This window comes from Ascaphus truei, unplaced genomic scaffold, assembly GCF_040206685.1.
Source record: "Ascaphus truei isolate aAscTru1 unplaced genomic scaffold, aAscTru1.hap1 HAP1_SCAFFOLD_234, whole genome shotgun sequence".
Classification (NCBI taxonomy): Eukaryota; Metazoa; Chordata; class Amphibia; order Anura; family Ascaphidae; genus Ascaphus; species Ascaphus truei.
In genome coordinates this window covers 133,547-152,057 of record NW_027455259.1, presented here as the reverse complement: position 1 = coordinate 152,057, position 18,511 = coordinate 133,547, and the positions used below count along the sequence as shown (strand labels likewise).

Below are 18,511 nucleotides of genomic sequence, written 5' to 3'. Positions count from 1 at the left end.
GCAATTTCCACCTACGGCCATACTACCTTGAAAGCGCCCGATCCCGTCAGATCTCGGAAGCTAAGCAGGGTGAGGCTTGATTAGTACTGTGTTGGGAGACTGCCTGGGAATACCAGGTGCTGTGGGTGTTCTTATTTTTCGCTTCCCTAATGAAAATATACATGGCATTCCTTGCAGCAAATGAAAATGTTTCATTTTTTACTACTTTTTTCCCGCAGTGGCAAAGAAATATATCGTTTTTTCCTCTGAAAGTTCAACACAATGCAACCTTCCAAAATAGAATTCTGACATCAAGAATTCCGTCTATAGTACATTTGAGTGCACCTGTCATTTTCTCAGTCTCTGTGTATGCATGGAGCAAGATATAGGCTCATGGATTTAAGAATGAGAGGATATCATGAGACAGCAATCTCCACCTACGGCCATACTACCTTGAAAGCACCCGATCCCGTCAGATCTCGGAAGCTAAGCAGGGTGAAGCTTGATTAGTACTGGGTTGGGAGACTGCCTGGGAATACCAGGTGCTGTGGGTGTTTTTATTTTTTGCTTCCCTAATGAAAATATACATGACATTCCTTGCAGCAAATGAAAATGTTTCATTTTTTACTACTTTTTTCCCGCAGTGGCAAAGAAATATATCGTTTTTTCCTCAGAAAGTTCAACACAATGCAACCTTCCAAAATAGAATTCTGACATTAAGAATTCCGTCTATAGTACATTTGAGTACACCTGTCATTTTCTCAGTCTCTGTGTATGCATGGAGCAAGATATAGGCTCATGGATTTAAGAATGAGAGGATATCATGAGACAGCAATCTCCACCTACGGCCATACTACCTTGAAAGCGCCCGATCCCGTCAGATCTCGGAAGCTAAGCAGGGTGAGGCTTGATTAGTGCTGGGTTGGGAGACTGCCTGGGAATACCAGGTGCTGTGGGTGTTTTTATTTTTCGCTTCCCTAATGAAAATATACATGGCATTCCTTGCAGCAAATGAAAATGTTTCATTTTTTACTACTTTTTTCCCGCAGTGGCAAAGAAATATATCGTTTTTTCCTCTGAAAGTTCAACACAATGCAACCTTCCAAAATAGAATTCTGACATCAAGAATTCCGTCTATAGTACATTTGAGTACACCTGTCATTTTCTCAGTCTCTGTGTATGCATGGAGCAAGATATAGGCTCATGGATTTAAGAATGAGAGGATATCATGAGACAGCAATCTCCACCTACGGCCATACTACCTTGAAAGCGCCCGATCCCGTCAGATCTCGGAAGCTAAGCAGGGTGAGGCTTGATTAGTACTGTGTTGGGAGACTGCCTGGGAATACCAGGTGCTGTGGGTGTTTTTATTTTTCGCTTCCCTAATGAAAATATACATGGCATTCCTTGCAGCAAATGAAAATGTTTCATTTTTTACTACTTTTTTCCCGCAGTGGCAAAGAAATATATCGTTTTTTCCTCTGAAAGTTCAACACAATGCAACCTTCCAAAATAGAATTCTGACTTCAAGAATTCCGTCTATAGTACATTTGAGTACACCTGTCATTTTCTCAGTCTCTGTGTATGCATGGAGCAAGATATAGGCTCATGGATTTAAGAATGAGAGGATATCATGAGACAGCAATCTCCACCTACGGCCATACTACCTTGAAAGCGCCCGATCCCGTCAGATCTCGGAAGCTAAGCAGGGTGAGGCTTGATTAGTACTGTGTTGGGAGACTGCCTGGGAATACCAGGTGCTGTGGGTGTTTTTATTTTTCGCTTCCCTAATGAAAATATACATGGCATTCCTTGCAGCAAATGAAAATGTTTCATTTTTTACTACTTTTTTCCCGCAGTGGCAAAGAAATATATCGTTTTTTCCTCTGAAAGTTCAACACAATGCAACCTTCCAAAATAGAATTCTGACATCAAGAATTCCGTCTATAGTACATTTGAGTGCACCTGTCATTTTCTCAGTCTCTGTGTATGCATGGAGCAAGATATAGGCTCATGGATTTAAGAATGAGAGGATATCATGAGACAGCAATCTCCACCTACGGCCATACTACCTTGAAAGCACCCGATCCCGTCAGATCTCGGAAGCTAAGCAGGGTGAGGCTTGATTAGTACTGGGTTGGGAGACTGCCTGGGAATACCAGGTGCTGTGGGTGTTTTTATTTTTCGCTTCCCTAATGAAAATATACATGGCATTCCTTGCAGCAAATGAAAATGTTTCATTTTTTACTACTTTTTTCCCGCAGTGGCAAAGAAATATATCGTTTTTTCCTCAGAAAGTTCAACACAATGCAACCTTCCAAAATAGAATTCTGACATCAAGAATTCCGTCTATAGTACATTTGAGTACACCTGTCATTTTCTCAGTCTCTGTGTATGCATGGAGCAAGATATAGGCTCATGGATTTAAGAATGAGAGGATATCATGAGACAGCAATCTCCACCTACGGCCATACTACCTTGAAAGCGCCCGATCCCGTCAGATCTCGGAAGCTAAGCAGGGTGAGGCTTGATTAGTACTGTGTTGGGAGACTGCCTGGGAATACCAGGTGCTGTGGGTGTTTTTATTTTTCGCTTCCCTAATGAAAATATACATGGCATTCCTTGCAGCAAATGAAAATGTTTCATTTTTTACTACTTTTTTCCCGCAGTGGCAAAGAAATATATCGTTTTTTCCTCTGAAAGTTCAACACAATGCAACCTTCCAAAATAGAATTCTGACATCAAGAATTCCGTCTATAGTACATTTGAGTGCACCTGTCATTTTCTCAGTCTCTGTGTATGCATGGAGCAAGATATAGGCTCATGGATTTAAGAATGAGAGGATATCATGAGACAGCAATCTCCACCTACGGCCATACTACCTTGAAAGCGCCCGATCCCGTCAGATCTCGGAAGCTAAGCAGGGTGAGGCTTGATTAGTACTGGGTTGGGAGACTGCCTGGGAATACCAGGTGCTGTGGGTGTTTTTATTTTTCGCTTCCCTAATGAAAATATACATGGCATTCCTTGCAGCAAATGAAAATGTTTCATTTTTTACTACTTTTTTCCCGCAGTGGCAAAGAAATATATCGTTTTTTCCTCTGAAAGTTCAACACAATGCAACCTTCCAAAATAGAATTCTGACATCAAGAATTCCGTCTATAGTACATTTGAGTGCACCTGTCATTTTCTCTGTCTCTGTGTATGCATGGAGCAAGATATAGGCTCATGGATTTAAGAATGAGAGGATATCATGAGACAGCAATCTCCAACTACGGCCATACTACCTTGAAAGCCCCCGATCCCGTCAGATCTCGGAAGCTAAGCAGGGTGAGGCTTGATTAGTACTGGGTTGGGAGACTGCCTGGGAATACCAGGTGCTGTGGGTGTTTTTATTTTTCCCTTCCCTAATGAAAATATACATGGCATTCCTTGCAGCAAATGAAAATGTTTCATTTTTACTACTTTTTTCCCGCAGTGGCAAAGAAATATATCGTTTTTTCCTCTGAAAGTTCAACACAATGCAACCTTCCAAAATAGAATTCTGACATCAAGAATTCCGTCTATAGTACATTTGAGTACACCTGTCATTTTCTCAGTCTCTGTGTATGCATGGAGCAAGATATAGGCTCATGGATTTAAGAATGAGAGGATATCATGAGACAGCAATCTCCACCTACGGCCATACTACCTTGAAAGCGCCCGATCCCGTCAGATCTCGGAAGCTAAGCAGGGTGAGGCTTGATTAGTACTGTGTTGGGAGACTGCCTGGGAATACCAGGTGCTGTGGGTGTTTTTATTTTTCGCTTCCCTAATGAAAATATACATGGCATTCCTTGCAGCAAATGAAAATGTTTCATTTTTTACTACTTTTTTCCCGCAGTGGCAAAGAAATATATCGTTTTTTCCTCAGAAAGTTCAACACAATGCAACCTTCCAAAATAGAATTCTGACATCAAGAATTCCGTCTATAGTACATTTGAGTACACCTGTCATTTTCTCAGTCTCTGTGTATGCATGGAGCAAGATATAGGCTCATGGATTTAAGAATGAGAGGATATCATGAGACAGCAATCTCCACCTACGGCCATATTACCTTGAAAGCGCCCGATCCCGTCAGATCTCGGAAGCTAAGCAGGGTGAGGCTTGATTAGTACTGGGTTGGGAGACTGCCTGGGAATACCAGGTGCTGTGGGTGTTTTTATTTTTCGCTTCCCTAATGAAAATATACATGGCATTCCTTGCAGCAAATGAAAATGTTTCATTTTTTACTACTTTTTTCCCGCAGTGGCAAAGAAATATATCGTTTTTTCCTCAGAAAGTTCAACACAATGCAACCTTCCAAAATAGAATTCTGACATCAAGAATTCCGTCTATAGTACATTTGAGTACACCTGTCATTTTCTCAGTCTCTGTGTATGCATGGAGCAAGATATAGGCTCATGGATTTAAGAATGAGAGGATATCATGAGACAGCAATCTCCACCTACGGCCATATTACCTTGAAAGCGCCCGATCCCGTCAGATCTCGGAAGCTAAGCAGGGTGAGGCTTGATTAGTACTGGGTTGGGAGACTGCCTGGGAATACCAGGTGCTGTGGGTGTTTTTATTTTTCGCTTCCCTAATGAAAATATACATGGCATTCCTTGCAGCAAATGAAAATGTTTCATTTTTTACGACTTTTTTCCCGCAGTGGCAAAGAAATATATCGTTTTTTCCTCTGAAAGTTCAACACAATGCAACCTTCCAAAATAGAATTCTGACATCAAGAATTCCGTCTATAGTACATTTGAGTGCACCTGTCATTTTCTCAGTCTCTGTGTATGCATGGAGCAAGATATAGGCTCATGGATTTAAGAATGAGAGGATATCATGAGACAGCAATCTCCACCTACGGCCATACTACCTTGAAAGCACCCGATCCCGTCAGATCTCGGAAGCTAAGCAGGGTGAGGCTTGATTAGTACTGGGTTGGGAGACTGCCTGGGAATACCAGGTGCTGTGGGTGTTTTTATTTTTCGCTTCCCTAATGAAAATATACATGGCATTCCTTGCAGCAAATGAAAATGTTTCATTTTTTACTACTTTTTTCCCGCAGTGGCAAAGAAATATATCGTTTTTTCCTCAGAAAGTTCAACACAATGCAACCTTCCAAAATAGAATTCTGACATCAAGAATTCCGTCTATAGTACATTTGAGTACACCTGTCATTTTCTCAGTCTCTGTGTATGCATGGAGCAAGATATAGGCTCATGGATTTAAGAATGAGAGGATATCATGAGACAGCAATCTCCACCTACGGCCATACTACCTTGAAAGCGCCCGATCCCGTCAGATCTCGGAAGCTAAGCAGGGTGAGGCTTGATTAGTACTGTGTTGGGAGACTGCCTGGGAATACCAGGTGCTGTGGGTGTTTTTATTTTTCGCTTCCCTAATGAAAATATACATGGCATTCCTTGCAGCAAATGAAAATGTTTCATTTTTTACTACTTTTTTCCCGCAGTGGCAAAGAAATATATCGTTTTTTCCTCAGAAAGTTCAACACAATGCAACCTTCCAAAATAGAATTCTGACATCAAGAATTCCGTCTATAGTACATTTGAGTACACCTGTCATTTTCTCAGTCTCTGTGTATGCATGGAGCAAGATATAGGCTCATGGATTTAAGAATGAGAGGATATCATGAGACAGCAATCTCCACCTACGGCCATATTACCTTGAAAGCGCCCGATCCCGTCAGATCTCGGAAGCTAAGCAGGGTGAGGCTTGATTAGTACTGGGTTGGGAGACTGCCTGGGAATACCAGGTGCTGTGGGTGTTTTTATTTTTCGCTTCCCTAATGAAAATATACATGGCATTCCTTGCAGCAAATGAAAATGTTTCATTTTTTACTACTTTTTTCCCGCAGTGGCAAAGAAATATATTGTTTTTTCCTCTGAAAGTTCAACACAATGCAACCTTCCAAAATAGAATTCTGACATCAAGAATTCCGTCTATAGTACATTTGAGTGCACCTGTCATTTTCTCAGTCTCTGTGTATGCATGGAGCAAGATATAGGCTCATGGATTTAAGAATGAGAGGATATCATGAGACAGCAATCTCCACCTACGGCCATACTACCTTGAAAGCACCCGATCCCGTCAGATCTCGGAAGCTAAGCAGGGTGAGGCTTGATTAGTACTGGGTTGGGAGACTGCCTGGGAATACCAGGTGCTGTGGGTGTTTTTATTTTTCGCTTCCCTAATGAAAATATACATGGCATTCCTTGCAGCAAATGAAAATGTTTCATTTTTTACTACTTTTTTCCCGCAGTGGCAAAGAAATATATCGTTTTTTCCTCAGAAAGTTCAACACAATGCAACCTTCCAAAATAGAATTCTGACATCAAGAATTCCGTCTATAGTACATTTGAGTACACCTGTCATTTTCTCAGTCTCTGTGTATGCATGGAGCAAGATATAGGCTCATGGATTTAAGAATGAGAGGATATCATGAGACAGCAATCTCCACCTACGGCCATACTACCTTGAAAGCGCCCGATCCCGTCAGATCTTGGAAGCTAAGCAGGGTGAGGCTTGATTAGTACTGTGTTGGGAGACTGCCTGGGAATACCAGGTGCTGTGGGTGTTTTTATTTTTCGCTTCCCTAATGAAAATATACATGGCATTCCTTGCAGCAAATGAAAATGTTTCATTTTTTACTACTTTTTTCCCGCAGTGGCAAAGAAATATATCGTTTTTTCCTCTGAAAGTTCAACACAATGCAACCTTCCAAAATAGAATTCTGACATCAAGAATTCCGTCTATAGTACATTTGAGTGCACCTGTCATTTTCTCAGTCTCTGTGTATGCATGGAGCAAGATATAGGCTCATGGATTTAAGAATGAGAGGATATCATGAGACAGCAATCTCCACCTACGGCCATACTACCTTGAAAGCACCCGATCCCGTCAGATCTCGGAAGCTAAGCAGGGTGAGGCTTGATTAGTACTGGGTTGGGAGACTGCCTGGGAATACCAGGTGCTGTGGGTGTTTTTATTTTTCGCTTCCCTAATGAAAATATACATGGCATTCCTTGCAGCAAATGAAAATGTTTCATTTTTTACTACTTTTTTCCCGCAGTGGCAAAGAAATATATCGTTTTTTCCTCAGAAAGTTCAACACAATGCAACCTTCCAAAATAGAATTCTGACATCAAGAATTCCGTCTATAGTACATTTGAGTACACCTGTCATTTTCTCAGTCTCTGTGTATGCATGGAGCAAGATATAGGCTCATGGATTTAAGAATGAGAGGATATCATGAGACAGCAATCTCCACCTACGGCCATACTACCTTGAAAGCGCCCGATCCCGTCAGATCTCGGAAGCTAAGCAGGGTGAGGCTTGATTAGTACTGTGTTGGGAGACTGCCTGGGAATACCAGGTGCTGTGGGTGTTTTTATTTTTCGCTTCCCTAATGAAAATATACATGGCATTCCTTGCAGCAAATGAAAATGTTTCATTTTTTACTACTTTTTTCCCGCAGTGGCAAAGAAATATATCGTTTTTTCCTCTGAAAGTTCAACACAATGCAACCTTCCAAAATAGAATTCTGACATCAAGAATTCCGTCTATAGTACATTTGAGTGCACCTGTCATTTTCTCAGTCTCTGTGTATGCATGGAGCAAGATATAGGCTCATGGATTTAAGAATGAGAGGATATCATGAGACAGCAATCTCCACCTACGGCCATACTACCTTGAAAGCGCCCGATCCCGTCAGATCTCGGAAGCTAAGCAGGGTGAGGCTTGATTAGTACTGGGTTGGGAGACTGCCTGGGAATACCAGGTGCTGTGGGTGTTTTTATTTTTCCCTTCCCTAATGAAAATATACATGGCATTCCTTGCAGCAAATGAAAATGTTTCATTTTTACTACTTTTTTCCCGCAGTGGCAAAGAAATATATCGTTTTTTCCTCTGAAAGTTCAACACAATGCAACCTTCCAAAATAGAATTCTGACATCAAGAATTCCGTCTATATTACATTTGAGTACACCTGTCATTTTCTCAGTCTCTGTGTATGCATGGAGCAAGATATAGGCTCATGGATTTAAGAATGAGAGGATATCATGAGACAGCAATCTCCACCTACGGCCATACTACCTTGAAAGCGCCCGATCCCGTCAGATCTCGGAAGCTAAGCAGGGTGAGGCTTGATTAGTACTGTGTTGGGAGACTGCCTGGGAATACCAGGTGCTGTGGGTGTTTTTATTTTTCGCTTCCCTAATGAAAATATACATGGCATTCCTTGCAGCAAATGAAAATGTTTCATTTTTTACTACTTTTTTCCCGCAGTGGCAAAGAAATATATCGTTTTTTCCTCAGAAAGTTCAACACAATGCAACCTTCCAAAATAGAATTCTGACATCAAGAATTCCGTCTATAGTACATTTGAGTACACCTGTCATTTTCTCAGTCTCTGTGTATGCATGGAGCAAGATATAGGCTCATGGATTTAAGAATGAGAGGATATCATGAGACAGCAATCTCCACCTACGGCCATATTACCTTGAAAGCGCCCGATCCCGTCAGATCTCGGAAGCTAAGCAGGGTGAGGCTTGATTAGTACTGGGTTGGGAGACTGCCTGGGAATACCAGGTGCTGTGGGTGTTTTTATTTTTCGCTTCCCTAATGAAAATATACATGGCATTCCTTGCAGCAAATGAAAATGTTTCATTTTTTACTACTTTTTTCCCGCAGTGGCAAAGAAATATATCGTTTTTTCCTCAGAAAGTTCAACACAATGCAACCTTCCAAAATAGAATTCTGACATCAAGAATTCCGTCTATAGTACATTTGAGTACACCTGTCATTTTCTCAGTCTCTGTGTATGCATGGAGCAAGATATAGGCTCATGGATTTAAGAATGAGAGGATATCATGAGACAGCAATCTCCACCTACGGCCATATTACCTTGAAAGCGCCCGATCCCGTCAGATCTCGGAAGCTAAGCAGGGTGAGGCTTGATTAGTACTGGGTTGGGAGACTGCCTGGGAATACCAGGTGCTGTGGGTGTTTTTATTTTTCGCTTCCCTAATGAAAATATACATGGCATTCCTTGCAGCAAATGAAAATGTTTCATTTTTTACTACTTTTTTCCCGCAGTGGCAAAGAAATATATCGTTTTTTCCTCTGAAAGTTCAACACAATGCAACCTTCCAAAATAGAATTCTGACATCAAGAATTCCGTCTATAGTACATTTGAGTGCACCTGTCATTTTCTCAGTCTCTGTGTATGCATGGAGCAAGATATAGGCTCATGGATTTAAGAATGAGAGGATATCATGAGACAGCAATCTCCACCTACGGCCATACTACCTTGAAAGCACCCGATCCCGTCAGATCTCGGAAGCTAAGCAGGGTGAGGCTTGATTAGTACTGGGTTGGGAGACTGCCTGGGAATACCAGGTGCTGTGGGTGTTTTTATTTTTCGCTTCCCTAATGAAAATATACATGGCATTCCTTGCAGCAAATGAAAATGTTTCATTTTTTACTACTTTTTTCCCGCAGTGGCAAAGAAATATATCGTTTTTTCCTCAGAAAGTTCAACACAATGCAACCTTCCAAAATAGAATTCTGACATCAAGAATTCCGTCTATAGTACATTTGAGTACACCTGTCATTTTCTCAGTCTCTGTGTATGCATGGAGCAAGATATAGGCTCATGGATTTAAGAATGAGAGGATATCATGAGACAGCAATCTCCACCTACGGCCATACTACCTTGAAAGCGCCCGATCCCGTCAGATCTCGGAAGCTAAGCAGGGTGAGGCTTGATTAGTACTGTGTTGGGAGACTGCCTGGGAATACCAGGTGCTGTGGGTGTTTTTATTTTTCGCTTCCCTAATGAAAATATACATGGCATTCCTTGCAGCAAATGAAAATGTTTCATTTTTTACTACTTTTTTCCCGCAGTGGCAAAGAAATATATCGTTTTTTCCTCAGAAAGTTCAACACAATGCAACCTTCCAAAATAGAATTCTGACATCAAGAATTCCGTCTATAGTACATTTGAGTACACCTGTCATTTTCTCAGTCTCTGTGTATGCATGGAGCAAGATATAGGCTCATGGATTTAAGAATGAGAGGATATCATGAGACAGCAATCTCCACCTACGGCCATATTACCTTGAAAGCGCCCGATCCCGTCAGATCTCGGAAGCTAAGCAGGGTGAGGCTTGATTAGTACTGGGTTGGGAGACTGCCTGGGAATACCAGGTGCTGTGGGTGTTTTTATTTTTCGCTTCCCTAATGAAAATATACATGGCATTCCTTGCAGCAAATGAAAATGTTTCATTTTTTACTACTTTTTTCCCGCAGTGGCAAAGAAATATATCGTTTTTTCCTCTGAAAGTTCAACACAATGCAACCTTCCAAAATAGAATTCTGACATCAAGAATTCCGTCTATAGTACATTTGAGTGCACCTGTCATTTTCTCAGTCTCTGTGTATGCATGGAGCAAGATATAGGCTCATGGATTTAAGAATGAGAGGATATCATGAGACAGCAATCTCCACCTACGGCCATACTACCTTGAAAGCACCCGATCCCGTCAGATCTCGGAAGCTAAGCAGGGTGAGGCTTGATTAGTACTGGGTTGGGAGACTGCCTGGGAATACCAGGTGCTGTGGGTGTTTTTATTTTTCGCTTCCCTAATGAAAATATACATGGCATTCCTTGCAGCAAATGAAAATGTTTCATTTTTTACTACTTTTTTCCCGCAGTGGCAAAGAAATATATCGTTTTTTCCTCAGAAAGTTCAACACAATGCAACCTTCCAAAATAGAATTCTGACATCAAGAATTCCGTCTATAGTACATTTGAGTACACCTGTCATTTTCTCAGTCTCTGTGTATGCATGGAGCAAGATATAGGCTCATGGATTTAAGAATGAGAGGATATCATGAGACAGCAATCTCCACCTACGGCCATACTACCTTGAAAGCGCCCGATCCCGTCAGATCTCGGAAGCTAAGCAGGGTGAGGCTTGATTAGTACTGTGTTGGGAGACTGCCTGGGAATACCAGGTGCTGTGGGTGTTTTTATTTTTCGCTTCCCTAATGAAAATATACATGGCATTCCTTGCAGCAAATGAAAATGTTTCATTTTTTACTACTTTTTTCCCGCAGTGGCAAAGAAATATATCGTTTTTTCCTCTGAAAGTTCAACACAATGCAACCTTCCAAAATAGAATTCTGACATCAAGAATTCCGTCTATAGTACATTTGAGTGCACCTGTCATTTTCTCAGTCTCTGTGTATGCATGGAGCAAGATATAGGCTCATGGATTTAAGAATGAGAGGATATCATGAGACAGCAATCTCCACCTACGGCCATACTACCTTGAAAGCGCCCGATCCCGTCAGATCTCGGAAGCTAAGCAGGGTGAGGCTTGATTAGTACTGGGTTGGGAGACTGCCTGGGAATACCAGGTGCTGTGGGTGTTTTTATTTTTCGCTTCCCTAATGAAAATATACATGGCATTCCTTGCAGCAAATGAAAATGTTTCATTTTTTACTACTTTTTTCCCGCAGTGGCAAAGAAATATATCGTTTTTTCCTCTGAAAGTTCAACACAATGCAACCTTCCAAAATAGAATTCTGACATCAAGAATTCCGTCTATAGTACATTTGAGTGCACCTGTCATTTTCTCTGTCTCTGTGTATGCATGGAGCAAGATATAGGCTCATGGATTTAAGAATGAGAGGATATCATGAGACAGCAATCTCCAACTACGGCCATACTACCTTGAAAGCCCCCGATCCCGTCAGATCTCGGAAGCTAAGCAGGGTGAGGCTTGATTAGTACTGTGTTGGGAGACTGCCTGGGAATACCAGGTGCTGTGGGTGTTTTTATTTTTCGCTTCCCTAATGAAAATATACATGGCATTCCTTGCAGCAAATGAAAATGTTTCATTTTTTACTACTTTTTTCCCGCAGTGGCAAAGAAATATATCGTTTTTTCCTCTGAAAGTTCAACACAATGCAACCTTCCAAAATAGAATTCTGACATCAAGAATTCCGTCTATAGTACATTTGAGTGCACCTGTCATTTTCTCAGTCTCTGTGTATGCATGGAGCAAGATATAGGCTCATGGATTTAAGAATGAGAGGATATCATGAGACAGCAATCTCCACCTACGGCCATACTACCTTGAAAGCGCCCGATCCCGTCAGATCTCGGAAGCTAAGCAAGGTGAGGCTTGATTAGTACTGGGTTGGGAGACTGCCTGGGAATACCAGGTGCTGTGGGTGTTTTTATTTTTCGCTTCCCTAATGAAAATATACATGGCATTCCTTGCAGCAAATGAAAATGTTTCATTTTTTACTACTTTTTTCCCGCAGTGGCAAAGAAATATATCGTTTTTTCCTCTGAAAGTTCAACACAATGCAACCTTCCAAAATAGAATTCTGACATCAAGAATTCCGTCTATAGTACATTTGAGTACACCTGTCATTTTCTCAGTCTCTGTGTATGCATGGAGCAAGATATAGGCTCATGGATTTAAGAATGAGAGGATATCATGAGACAGCAATCTCCACCTACGGCCATACTACCTTGAAAGCGCCCGATCCTGTCAGATCTCGGAAGCTAAGCAGGGTGAGGCTTGATTAGTACTGTGTTGGGAGACTGCCTGGGAATACCAGGTGCTGTGGGTGTTTTTATTTTTCGCTTCCCTAATGAAAATATACATGGCATTCCTTGCAGCAAATGAAAATGTTTCATTTTTTACTACTTTTTTCCCGCAGTGGCAAAGAAATATATCGTTTTTTCCTCTGAAAGTTCAACACAATGCAACCTTCCAAAATAGAATTCTGACATCAAGAATTCCGTCTATAGTACATTTGAGTGCACCTGTCATTTTCTCAGTCTCTGTGTATGCATGGAGCAAGATATAGGCTCATGGATTTAAGAATGAGAGGATATCATGAGACAGCAATCTCCACCTACGGCCATACTACCTTGAAAGCGCCCGATCCCGTCAGATCTCGGAAGCTAAGCAGGGTGAGGCTTGATTAGTACTGGGTTGGGAGACTGCCTGGGAATAGCAGGTGCTGTGGGTGTTTTTATTTTTCGCTTCCCTAATGAAAATATACATGGCATTCCTTGCAGCAAATGAAAATGTTTCATTTTTTACTACTTTTTTCCCGCAGTGGCAAAGAAATATATCGTTTTTTCCTCAGAAAGTTCAACACAATGCAACCTTCCAAAATAGAATTCTGACATCAAGAATTCCGTCTATAGTACATTTGAGTACACCTGTCATTTTCTCAGTCTCTGTGTATGCATGGAGCAAGATATAGGCTCATGGATTTAAGAATGAGAGGATATCATGAGACAGCAATCTCCACCTACGGCCATACTACCTTGAAAGCGCCCGATCCCGTCAGATCTCGGAAGCTAAGCAGGGTGAGGCTTGATTAGTACTGTGTTGGGAGACTGCCTGGGAATACCAGGTGCTGTGGGTGTTTTTATTTTTCGCTTCCCTAATGAAAATATACATGGCATTCCTTGCAGCAAATGAAAATGTTTCATTTTTTACTACTTTTTTCCCGCAGTGGCAAAGAAATATATCGTTTTTTCCTCAGAAAGTTCAACACAATGCAACCTTCCAAAATAGAATTCTGACATCAAGAATTCCGTCTATAGTACATTTGAGTACACCTGTCATTTTCTCAGTCTCTGTGTATGCATGGAGCAAGATATAGGCTCATGGATTTAAGAATGAGAGGATATCATGAGACAGCAATCTCCACCTACGGCCATATTACCTTGAAAGCGCCCGATCCCGTCAGATCTCGGAAGCTAAGCAGGGTGAGGCTTGATTAGTACTGGGTTGGGAGACTGCCTGGGAATACCAGGTGCTGTGGGTGTTTTTATTTTTCGCTTCCCTAATGAAAATATACATGGCATTCCTTGCAGCAAATGAAAATGTTTCATTTTTTACTACTTTTTTCCCGCAGTGGCAAAGAAATATATCGTTTTTTCCTCTGAAAGTTCAACACAATGCAACCTTCCAAAATAGAATTCTGACATCAAGAATTCCGTCTATAGTACATTTGAGTGCACCTGTCATTTTCTCAGTCTCTGTGTATGCATGGAGCAAGATATAGGCTCATGGATTTAAGAATGAGAGGATATCATGAGACAGCAATCTCCACCTACGGCCATACTACCTTGAAAGCACCCGATCCCGTCAGATCTCGGAAGCTAAGCAGGGTGAGGCTTGATTAGTACTGGGTTGGGAGACTGCCTGGGAATACCAGGTGCTGTGGGTGTTTTTATTTTTCGCTTCCCTAATGAAAATATACATGGCATTCCTTGCAGCAAATGAAAATGTTTCATTTTTTACTACTTTTTTCCCGCAGTGGCAAAGAAATATATCGTTTTTTCCTCAGAAAGTTCAACACAATGCAACCTTCCAAAATAGAATTCTGACATCAAGAATTCCGTCTATAGTACATTTGAGTACACCTGTCATTTTCTCAGTCTCTGTGTATGCATGGAGCAAGATATAGGCTCATGGATTTAAGAATGAGAGGATATCATGAGACAGCAATCTCCACCTACGGCCATACTACCTTGAAAGCGCCCGATCCCGTCAGATCTCGGAAGCTAAGCAGGGTGAGGCTTGATTAGTACTGTGTTGGGAGACTGCCTGGGAATACCAGGTGCTGTGGGTGTTTTTATTTTTCGCTTCCCTAATGAAAATATACATGGCATTCCTTGCAGCAAATGAAAATGTTTCATTTTTTACTACTTTTTTCCCGCAGTGGCAAAGAAATATATCGTTTTTTCCTCTGAAAGTTCAACACAATGCAACCTTCCAAAATAGAATTCTGACATCAAGAATTCCGTCTATAGTACATTTGAGTGCACCTGTCATTTTCTCAGTCTCTGTGTATGCATGGAGCAAGATATAGGCTCATGGATTTAAGAATGAGAGGATATCATGAGACAGCAATCTCCACCTACGGCCATACTACCTTGAAAGCGCCCGATCCCGTCAGATCTCGGAAGCTAAGCAGGGTGAGGCTTGATTAGTACTGGGTTGGGAGACTGCCTGGGAATACCAGGTGCTGTGGGTGTTTTTATTTTTCGCTTCCCTAATGAAAATATACATGGCATTCCTTGCAGCAAATGAAAATGTTTCATTTTTTACTACTTTTTTCCCGCAGTGGCAAAGAAATATATCGTTTTTTCCTCTGAAAGTTCAACACAATGCAACCTTCCAAAATAGAATTCTGACATCAAGAATTCCGTCTATAGTACATTTGAGTGCACCTGTCATTTTCTCTGTCTCTGTGTATGCATGGAGCAAGATATAGGCTCATGGATTTAAGAATGAGAGGATATCATGAGACAGCAATCTCCAACTACGGCCATACTACCTTGAAAGCCCCCGATCCCGTCAGATCTCGGAAGCTAAGCAGGGTGAGGCTTGATTAGTACTGTGTTGGGAGACTGCCTGGGAATACCAGGTGCTGTGGGTGTTTTTATTTTTCGCTTCCCTAATGAAAATATACATGGCATTCCTTGCAGCAAATGAAAATGTTTCATTTTTTACTACTTTTTTCCCGCAGTGGCAAAGAAATATATCGTTTTTTCCTCTGAAAGTTCAACACAATGCAACCTTCCAAAATAGAATTCTGACATCAAGAATTCCGTCTATAGTACATTTGAGTACACCTGTCATTTTCTCAGTCTCTGTGTATGCATGGAGCAAGATATAGGCTCATGGATTTAAGAATGAGAGGATATCATGAGACAGCAATCTCCACCTACGGCCATATTACCTTGAAAGCGCCCGATCCCGTCAGATCTCGGAAGCTAAGCAGGGTGAGGCTTGATTAGTACTGGGTTGGGAGACTGCCTGGGAATACCAGGTGCTGTGGGTGTTTTTATTTTTTTCGCTTCCCTAATGAAAATATACATGGCATTCCTTGCAGCAAATGAAAATGTTTCATTTTTTACTACTTTTTTCCCGCAGTGGCAAAGAAATATATCGTTTTTTCCTCAGAAAGTTCAACACAATGCAACCTTCCAAAATAGAATTCTGACATCAAGAATTCCGTCTATAGTACATTTGAGTGCACCTGTCATTTTCTCAGTCTCTGTGTATGCATGGAGCAAGATATAGGCTCATGGATTTAAGAATGAGAGGATATCATGAGACAGCAATCTCCACCTACGGCCATACTACCTTGAAAGCGCCCGATCCTGTCAGATCTCGGAAGCTAAGCAGGGTGAGGCTTGATTAGTACTGTGTTGGGAGACTGCCTGGGAATACCAGGTGCTGTGGGTGTTTTTATTTTTCGCTTCCCTAATGAAAATATACATGGCATTCCTTGCAGCAAATGAAAATGTTTCATTTTTTACTACTTTTTTCCCGCAGTGGCAAAGAAATATATCGTTTTTTCCTCTGAAAGTTCAACACAATGCAACCTTCCAAAATAGAATTCTGACATCAAGAATTCCGTCTATAGTACATTTGAGTGCACCTGTCATTTTCTCAGTCTCTGTGTATGCATGGAGCAAGATATAGGCTCATGGATTTAAGAATGAGAGGATATCATGAGACAGCAATCTCCACCTACGGCCATACTACCTTGAAAGCGCCCGATCCCGTCAGATCTCGGAAGCTAAGCAGGGTGAGGCTTGATTAGTACTGGGTTGGGAGACTGCCTGGGAATAGCAGGTGCTGTGGGTGTTTTTATTTTTCGCTTCCCTAATGAAAATATACATGGCATTCCTTGCAGCAAATGAAAATGTTTCATTTTTTACTACTTTTTTCCCGCAGTGGCAAAGAAATATATCGTTTTTTCCTCAGAAAGTTCAACACAATGCAACCTTCCAAAATAGAATTCTGACATCAAGAATTCCGTCTATAGTACATTTGAGTACACCTGTCATTTTCTCAGTCTCTGTGTATGCATGGAGCAAGATATAGGCTCATGGATTTAAGAATGAGAGGATATCATGAGACAGCAATCTCCACCTACGGCCATACTACCTTGAAAGCGCCCGATCCCGTCAGATCTCGGAAGCTAAGCAGGGTGAGGCTTGATTAGTACTGTGTTGGGAGACTGCCTGGGAATACCAGGTGCTGTGGGTGTTTTTATTTTTCGCTTCCCTAATGAAAATATACATGGCATTCCTTGCAGCAAATGAAAATGTTTCATTTTTTACTACTTTTTTCCCGCAGTGGCAAAGAAATATATCGTTTTTTCCTCAGAAAGTTCAACACAATGCAACCTTCCAAAATAGAATTCTGACATCAAGAATTCCGTCTATAGTACATTTGAGTACACCTGTCATTTTCTCAGTCTCTGTGTATGCATGGAGCAAGATATAGGCTCATGGATTTAAGAATGAGAGGATATCATGAGACAGCAATCTCCACCTACGGCCATATTACCTTGAAAGCGCCCGATCCCGTCAGATCTCGGAAGCTAAGCAGGGTGAGGCTTGATTAGTACTGGGTTGGGAGACTGCCTGGGAATACCAGGTGCTGTGGGTGTTTTTATTTTTCGCTTCCCTAATGAAAATATACATGGCATTCCTTGCAGCAAATGAAAATGTTTCATTTTTTACTACTTTTTTCCCGCAGTGGCAAAGAAATATATCGTTTTTTCCTCTGAAAGTTCAACACAATGCAACCTTCCAAAATAGAATTCTGACATCAAGAATTCCGTCTATAGTACATTTGAGTGCACCTGTCATTTTCTCAGTCTCTGTGTATGCATGGAGCAAGATATAGGCTCATGGATTTAAGAATGAGAGGATATCATGAGACAGCAATCTCCACCTACGGCCATACTACCTTGAAAGCACCCGATCCCGTCAGATCTCGGAAGCTAAGCAGGGTGAGGCTTGATTAGTACTGGGTTGGGAGACTGCCTGGGAATACCAGGTGCTGTGGGTGTTTTTATTTTTCGCTTCCCTAATGAAAATATACATGGCATTCCTTGCAGCAAATGAAAATGTTTCATTTTTTACTACTTTTTTCCCGCAGTGGCAAAGAAATATATCGTTTTTTCCTCAGAAAGTTCAACACAATGCAACCTTCCAAAATAGAATTCTGACATCAAGAATTCCGTCTATAGTACATTTGAGTACACCTGTCATTTTCTCAGTCTCTGTGTATGCATGGAGCAAGATATAGGCTCATGGATTTAAGAATGAGAGGATATCATGAGACAGCAATCTCCACCTACGGCCATACTACCTTGAAAGCGCCCGATCCCGTCAGATCTCGGAAGCTAAGCAGGGTGAGGCTTGATTAGTACTGTGTTGGGAGACTGCCTGGGAATACCAGGTGCTGTGGGTGTTTTTATTTTTCGCTTCCCTAATGAAAATATACATGGCATTCCTTGCAGCAAATGAAAATGTTTCATTTTTTACTACTTTTTTCCCGCAGTGGCAAAGAAATATATCGTTTTTTCCTCTGAAAGTTCAACACAATGCAACCTTCCAAAATAGAATTCT

The 18,511-nt window shown here is 41.3% G+C and overlaps 46 non-coding genes across 46 annotated transcripts; all 46 read left to right on the top strand.

The window, feature by feature from the left end:
• The first annotated feature begins 9 nt into the window (after window positions 1-9).
• On the top strand, window positions 10-128 carry LOC142477886 (5S ribosomal RNA). The gene has a single exon (XR_012792784.1). It is a non-coding gene; the product is annotated as a 5S ribosomal RNA (ribosomal RNA).
• Window positions 129-414: 286 nt separating this feature from the next.
• Window positions 415-533, top strand: LOC142477968 (5S ribosomal RNA). Its single transcript, XR_012792863.1, has one exon. It is a non-coding gene; the product is annotated as a 5S ribosomal RNA (ribosomal RNA).
• A 286-nt stretch (window positions 534-819) lies between these two features.
• Window positions 820-938, top strand: LOC142478032 (5S ribosomal RNA). The gene has a single exon (XR_012792925.1). It is a non-coding gene; the product is annotated as a 5S ribosomal RNA (ribosomal RNA).
• Window positions 939-1,224: 286 nt separating this feature from the next.
• On the top strand, window positions 1,225-1,343 carry LOC142477885 (5S ribosomal RNA). Its single transcript, XR_012792783.1, has one exon. It is a non-coding gene; the product is annotated as a 5S ribosomal RNA (ribosomal RNA).
• A 286-nt stretch (window positions 1,344-1,629) lies between these two features.
• LOC142477884 (5S ribosomal RNA) lies at window positions 1,630-1,748 on the top strand. The gene has a single exon (XR_012792782.1). It is a non-coding gene; the product is annotated as a 5S ribosomal RNA (ribosomal RNA).
• Window positions 1,749-2,034: 286 nt separating this feature from the next.
• Window positions 2,035-2,153, top strand: LOC142477904 (5S ribosomal RNA). The gene has a single exon (XR_012792801.1). It is a non-coding gene; the product is annotated as a 5S ribosomal RNA (ribosomal RNA).
• A 286-nt stretch (window positions 2,154-2,439) lies between these two features.
• LOC142477883 (5S ribosomal RNA) lies at window positions 2,440-2,558 on the top strand. The gene has a single exon (XR_012792781.1). It is a non-coding gene; the product is annotated as a 5S ribosomal RNA (ribosomal RNA).
• A 286-nt stretch (window positions 2,559-2,844) lies between these two features.
• LOC142477854 (5S ribosomal RNA) lies at window positions 2,845-2,963 on the top strand. Its single transcript, XR_012792754.1, has one exon. It is a non-coding gene; the product is annotated as a 5S ribosomal RNA (ribosomal RNA).
• Window positions 2,964-3,249: 286 nt separating this feature from the next.
• Window positions 3,250-3,368, top strand: LOC142478026 (5S ribosomal RNA). The gene has a single exon (XR_012792920.1). It is a non-coding gene; the product is annotated as a 5S ribosomal RNA (ribosomal RNA).
• Window positions 3,369-3,653: 285 nt separating this feature from the next.
• On the top strand, window positions 3,654-3,772 carry LOC142477882 (5S ribosomal RNA). Its single transcript, XR_012792780.1, has one exon. It is a non-coding gene; the product is annotated as a 5S ribosomal RNA (ribosomal RNA).
• A 286-nt stretch (window positions 3,773-4,058) lies between these two features.
• LOC142477966 (5S ribosomal RNA) lies at window positions 4,059-4,177 on the top strand. The gene has a single exon (XR_012792861.1). It is a non-coding gene; the product is annotated as a 5S ribosomal RNA (ribosomal RNA).
• Window positions 4,178-4,463: 286 nt separating this feature from the next.
• On the top strand, window positions 4,464-4,582 carry LOC142477965 (5S ribosomal RNA). Its single transcript, XR_012792860.1, has one exon. It is a non-coding gene; the product is annotated as a 5S ribosomal RNA (ribosomal RNA).
• Window positions 4,583-4,868: 286 nt separating this feature from the next.
• Window positions 4,869-4,987, top strand: LOC142477892 (5S ribosomal RNA). Its single transcript, XR_012792790.1, has one exon. It is a non-coding gene; the product is annotated as a 5S ribosomal RNA (ribosomal RNA).
• Window positions 4,988-5,273: 286 nt separating this feature from the next.
• On the top strand, window positions 5,274-5,392 carry LOC142477880 (5S ribosomal RNA). The gene has a single exon (XR_012792778.1). It is a non-coding gene; the product is annotated as a 5S ribosomal RNA (ribosomal RNA).
• A 286-nt stretch (window positions 5,393-5,678) lies between these two features.
• On the top strand, window positions 5,679-5,797 carry LOC142477964 (5S ribosomal RNA). Its single transcript, XR_012792859.1, has one exon. It is a non-coding gene; the product is annotated as a 5S ribosomal RNA (ribosomal RNA).
• A 286-nt stretch (window positions 5,798-6,083) lies between these two features.
• On the top strand, window positions 6,084-6,202 carry LOC142477881 (5S ribosomal RNA). Its single transcript, XR_012792779.1, has one exon. It is a non-coding gene; the product is annotated as a 5S ribosomal RNA (ribosomal RNA).
• Window positions 6,203-6,488: 286 nt separating this feature from the next.
• On the top strand, window positions 6,489-6,607 carry LOC142478017 (5S ribosomal RNA). The gene has a single exon (XR_012792911.1). It is a non-coding gene; the product is annotated as a 5S ribosomal RNA (ribosomal RNA).
• A 286-nt stretch (window positions 6,608-6,893) lies between these two features.
• On the top strand, window positions 6,894-7,012 carry LOC142477869 (5S ribosomal RNA). The gene has a single exon (XR_012792768.1). It is a non-coding gene; the product is annotated as a 5S ribosomal RNA (ribosomal RNA).
• A 286-nt stretch (window positions 7,013-7,298) lies between these two features.
• Window positions 7,299-7,417, top strand: LOC142477878 (5S ribosomal RNA). The gene has a single exon (XR_012792777.1). It is a non-coding gene; the product is annotated as a 5S ribosomal RNA (ribosomal RNA).
• A 286-nt stretch (window positions 7,418-7,703) lies between these two features.
• On the top strand, window positions 7,704-7,822 carry LOC142477853 (5S ribosomal RNA). The gene has a single exon (XR_012792753.1). It is a non-coding gene; the product is annotated as a 5S ribosomal RNA (ribosomal RNA).
• A 285-nt stretch (window positions 7,823-8,107) lies between these two features.
• Window positions 8,108-8,226, top strand: LOC142477877 (5S ribosomal RNA). Its single transcript, XR_012792776.1, has one exon. It is a non-coding gene; the product is annotated as a 5S ribosomal RNA (ribosomal RNA).
• Window positions 8,227-8,512: 286 nt separating this feature from the next.
• On the top strand, window positions 8,513-8,631 carry LOC142477962 (5S ribosomal RNA). Its single transcript, XR_012792857.1, has one exon. It is a non-coding gene; the product is annotated as a 5S ribosomal RNA (ribosomal RNA).
• Window positions 8,632-8,917: 286 nt separating this feature from the next.
• Window positions 8,918-9,036, top strand: LOC142477961 (5S ribosomal RNA). The gene has a single exon (XR_012792856.1). It is a non-coding gene; the product is annotated as a 5S ribosomal RNA (ribosomal RNA).
• Window positions 9,037-9,322: 286 nt separating this feature from the next.
• On the top strand, window positions 9,323-9,441 carry LOC142477857 (5S ribosomal RNA). The gene has a single exon (XR_012792757.1). It is a non-coding gene; the product is annotated as a 5S ribosomal RNA (ribosomal RNA).
• Window positions 9,442-9,727: 286 nt separating this feature from the next.
• On the top strand, window positions 9,728-9,846 carry LOC142477876 (5S ribosomal RNA). The gene has a single exon (XR_012792775.1). It is a non-coding gene; the product is annotated as a 5S ribosomal RNA (ribosomal RNA).
• A 286-nt stretch (window positions 9,847-10,132) lies between these two features.
• LOC142477960 (5S ribosomal RNA) lies at window positions 10,133-10,251 on the top strand. The gene has a single exon (XR_012792855.1). It is a non-coding gene; the product is annotated as a 5S ribosomal RNA (ribosomal RNA).
• Window positions 10,252-10,537: 286 nt separating this feature from the next.
• Window positions 10,538-10,656, top strand: LOC142477845 (5S ribosomal RNA). Its single transcript, XR_012792746.1, has one exon. It is a non-coding gene; the product is annotated as a 5S ribosomal RNA (ribosomal RNA).
• A 286-nt stretch (window positions 10,657-10,942) lies between these two features.
• On the top strand, window positions 10,943-11,061 carry LOC142477875 (5S ribosomal RNA). Its single transcript, XR_012792774.1, has one exon. It is a non-coding gene; the product is annotated as a 5S ribosomal RNA (ribosomal RNA).
• Window positions 11,062-11,347: 286 nt separating this feature from the next.
• On the top strand, window positions 11,348-11,466 carry LOC142477852 (5S ribosomal RNA). Its single transcript, XR_012792752.1, has one exon. It is a non-coding gene; the product is annotated as a 5S ribosomal RNA (ribosomal RNA).
• A 286-nt stretch (window positions 11,467-11,752) lies between these two features.
• LOC142478049 (5S ribosomal RNA) lies at window positions 11,753-11,871 on the top strand. The gene has a single exon (XR_012792942.1). It is a non-coding gene; the product is annotated as a 5S ribosomal RNA (ribosomal RNA).
• Window positions 11,872-12,157: 286 nt separating this feature from the next.
• LOC142477927 (5S ribosomal RNA) lies at window positions 12,158-12,276 on the top strand. Its single transcript, XR_012792824.1, has one exon. It is a non-coding gene; the product is annotated as a 5S ribosomal RNA (ribosomal RNA).
• Window positions 12,277-12,562: 286 nt separating this feature from the next.
• On the top strand, window positions 12,563-12,681 carry LOC142478041 (5S ribosomal RNA). Its single transcript, XR_012792934.1, has one exon. It is a non-coding gene; the product is annotated as a 5S ribosomal RNA (ribosomal RNA).
• A 286-nt stretch (window positions 12,682-12,967) lies between these two features.
• LOC142477924 (5S ribosomal RNA) lies at window positions 12,968-13,086 on the top strand. Its single transcript, XR_012792822.1, has one exon. It is a non-coding gene; the product is annotated as a 5S ribosomal RNA (ribosomal RNA).
• Window positions 13,087-13,372: 286 nt separating this feature from the next.
• LOC142477874 (5S ribosomal RNA) lies at window positions 13,373-13,491 on the top strand. The gene has a single exon (XR_012792773.1). It is a non-coding gene; the product is annotated as a 5S ribosomal RNA (ribosomal RNA).
• Window positions 13,492-13,777: 286 nt separating this feature from the next.
• On the top strand, window positions 13,778-13,896 carry LOC142477959 (5S ribosomal RNA). Its single transcript, XR_012792854.1, has one exon. It is a non-coding gene; the product is annotated as a 5S ribosomal RNA (ribosomal RNA).
• Window positions 13,897-14,182: 286 nt separating this feature from the next.
• Window positions 14,183-14,301, top strand: LOC142477834 (5S ribosomal RNA). Its single transcript, XR_012792735.1, has one exon. It is a non-coding gene; the product is annotated as a 5S ribosomal RNA (ribosomal RNA).
• Window positions 14,302-14,587: 286 nt separating this feature from the next.
• Window positions 14,588-14,706, top strand: LOC142477873 (5S ribosomal RNA). Its single transcript, XR_012792772.1, has one exon. It is a non-coding gene; the product is annotated as a 5S ribosomal RNA (ribosomal RNA).
• A 286-nt stretch (window positions 14,707-14,992) lies between these two features.
• Window positions 14,993-15,111, top strand: LOC142477851 (5S ribosomal RNA). The gene has a single exon (XR_012792751.1). It is a non-coding gene; the product is annotated as a 5S ribosomal RNA (ribosomal RNA).
• A 286-nt stretch (window positions 15,112-15,397) lies between these two features.
• LOC142478047 (5S ribosomal RNA) lies at window positions 15,398-15,516 on the top strand. The gene has a single exon (XR_012792940.1). It is a non-coding gene; the product is annotated as a 5S ribosomal RNA (ribosomal RNA).
• A 286-nt stretch (window positions 15,517-15,802) lies between these two features.
• Window positions 15,803-15,921, top strand: LOC142477957 (5S ribosomal RNA). Its single transcript, XR_012792853.1, has one exon. It is a non-coding gene; the product is annotated as a 5S ribosomal RNA (ribosomal RNA).
• A 288-nt stretch (window positions 15,922-16,209) lies between these two features.
• Window positions 16,210-16,328, top strand: LOC142478040 (5S ribosomal RNA). Its single transcript, XR_012792933.1, has one exon. It is a non-coding gene; the product is annotated as a 5S ribosomal RNA (ribosomal RNA).
• Window positions 16,329-16,614: 286 nt separating this feature from the next.
• Window positions 16,615-16,733, top strand: LOC142477923 (5S ribosomal RNA). The gene has a single exon (XR_012792821.1). It is a non-coding gene; the product is annotated as a 5S ribosomal RNA (ribosomal RNA).
• Window positions 16,734-17,019: 286 nt separating this feature from the next.
• On the top strand, window positions 17,020-17,138 carry LOC142477872 (5S ribosomal RNA). The gene has a single exon (XR_012792771.1). It is a non-coding gene; the product is annotated as a 5S ribosomal RNA (ribosomal RNA).
• Window positions 17,139-17,424: 286 nt separating this feature from the next.
• On the top strand, window positions 17,425-17,543 carry LOC142477956 (5S ribosomal RNA). Its single transcript, XR_012792852.1, has one exon. It is a non-coding gene; the product is annotated as a 5S ribosomal RNA (ribosomal RNA).
• A 286-nt stretch (window positions 17,544-17,829) lies between these two features.
• On the top strand, window positions 17,830-17,948 carry LOC142477822 (5S ribosomal RNA). The gene has a single exon (XR_012792724.1). It is a non-coding gene; the product is annotated as a 5S ribosomal RNA (ribosomal RNA).
• Window positions 17,949-18,234: 286 nt separating this feature from the next.
• LOC142477871 (5S ribosomal RNA) lies at window positions 18,235-18,353 on the top strand. The gene has a single exon (XR_012792770.1). It is a non-coding gene; the product is annotated as a 5S ribosomal RNA (ribosomal RNA).
• Window positions 18,354-18,511: the final 158 nt, after the last annotated feature.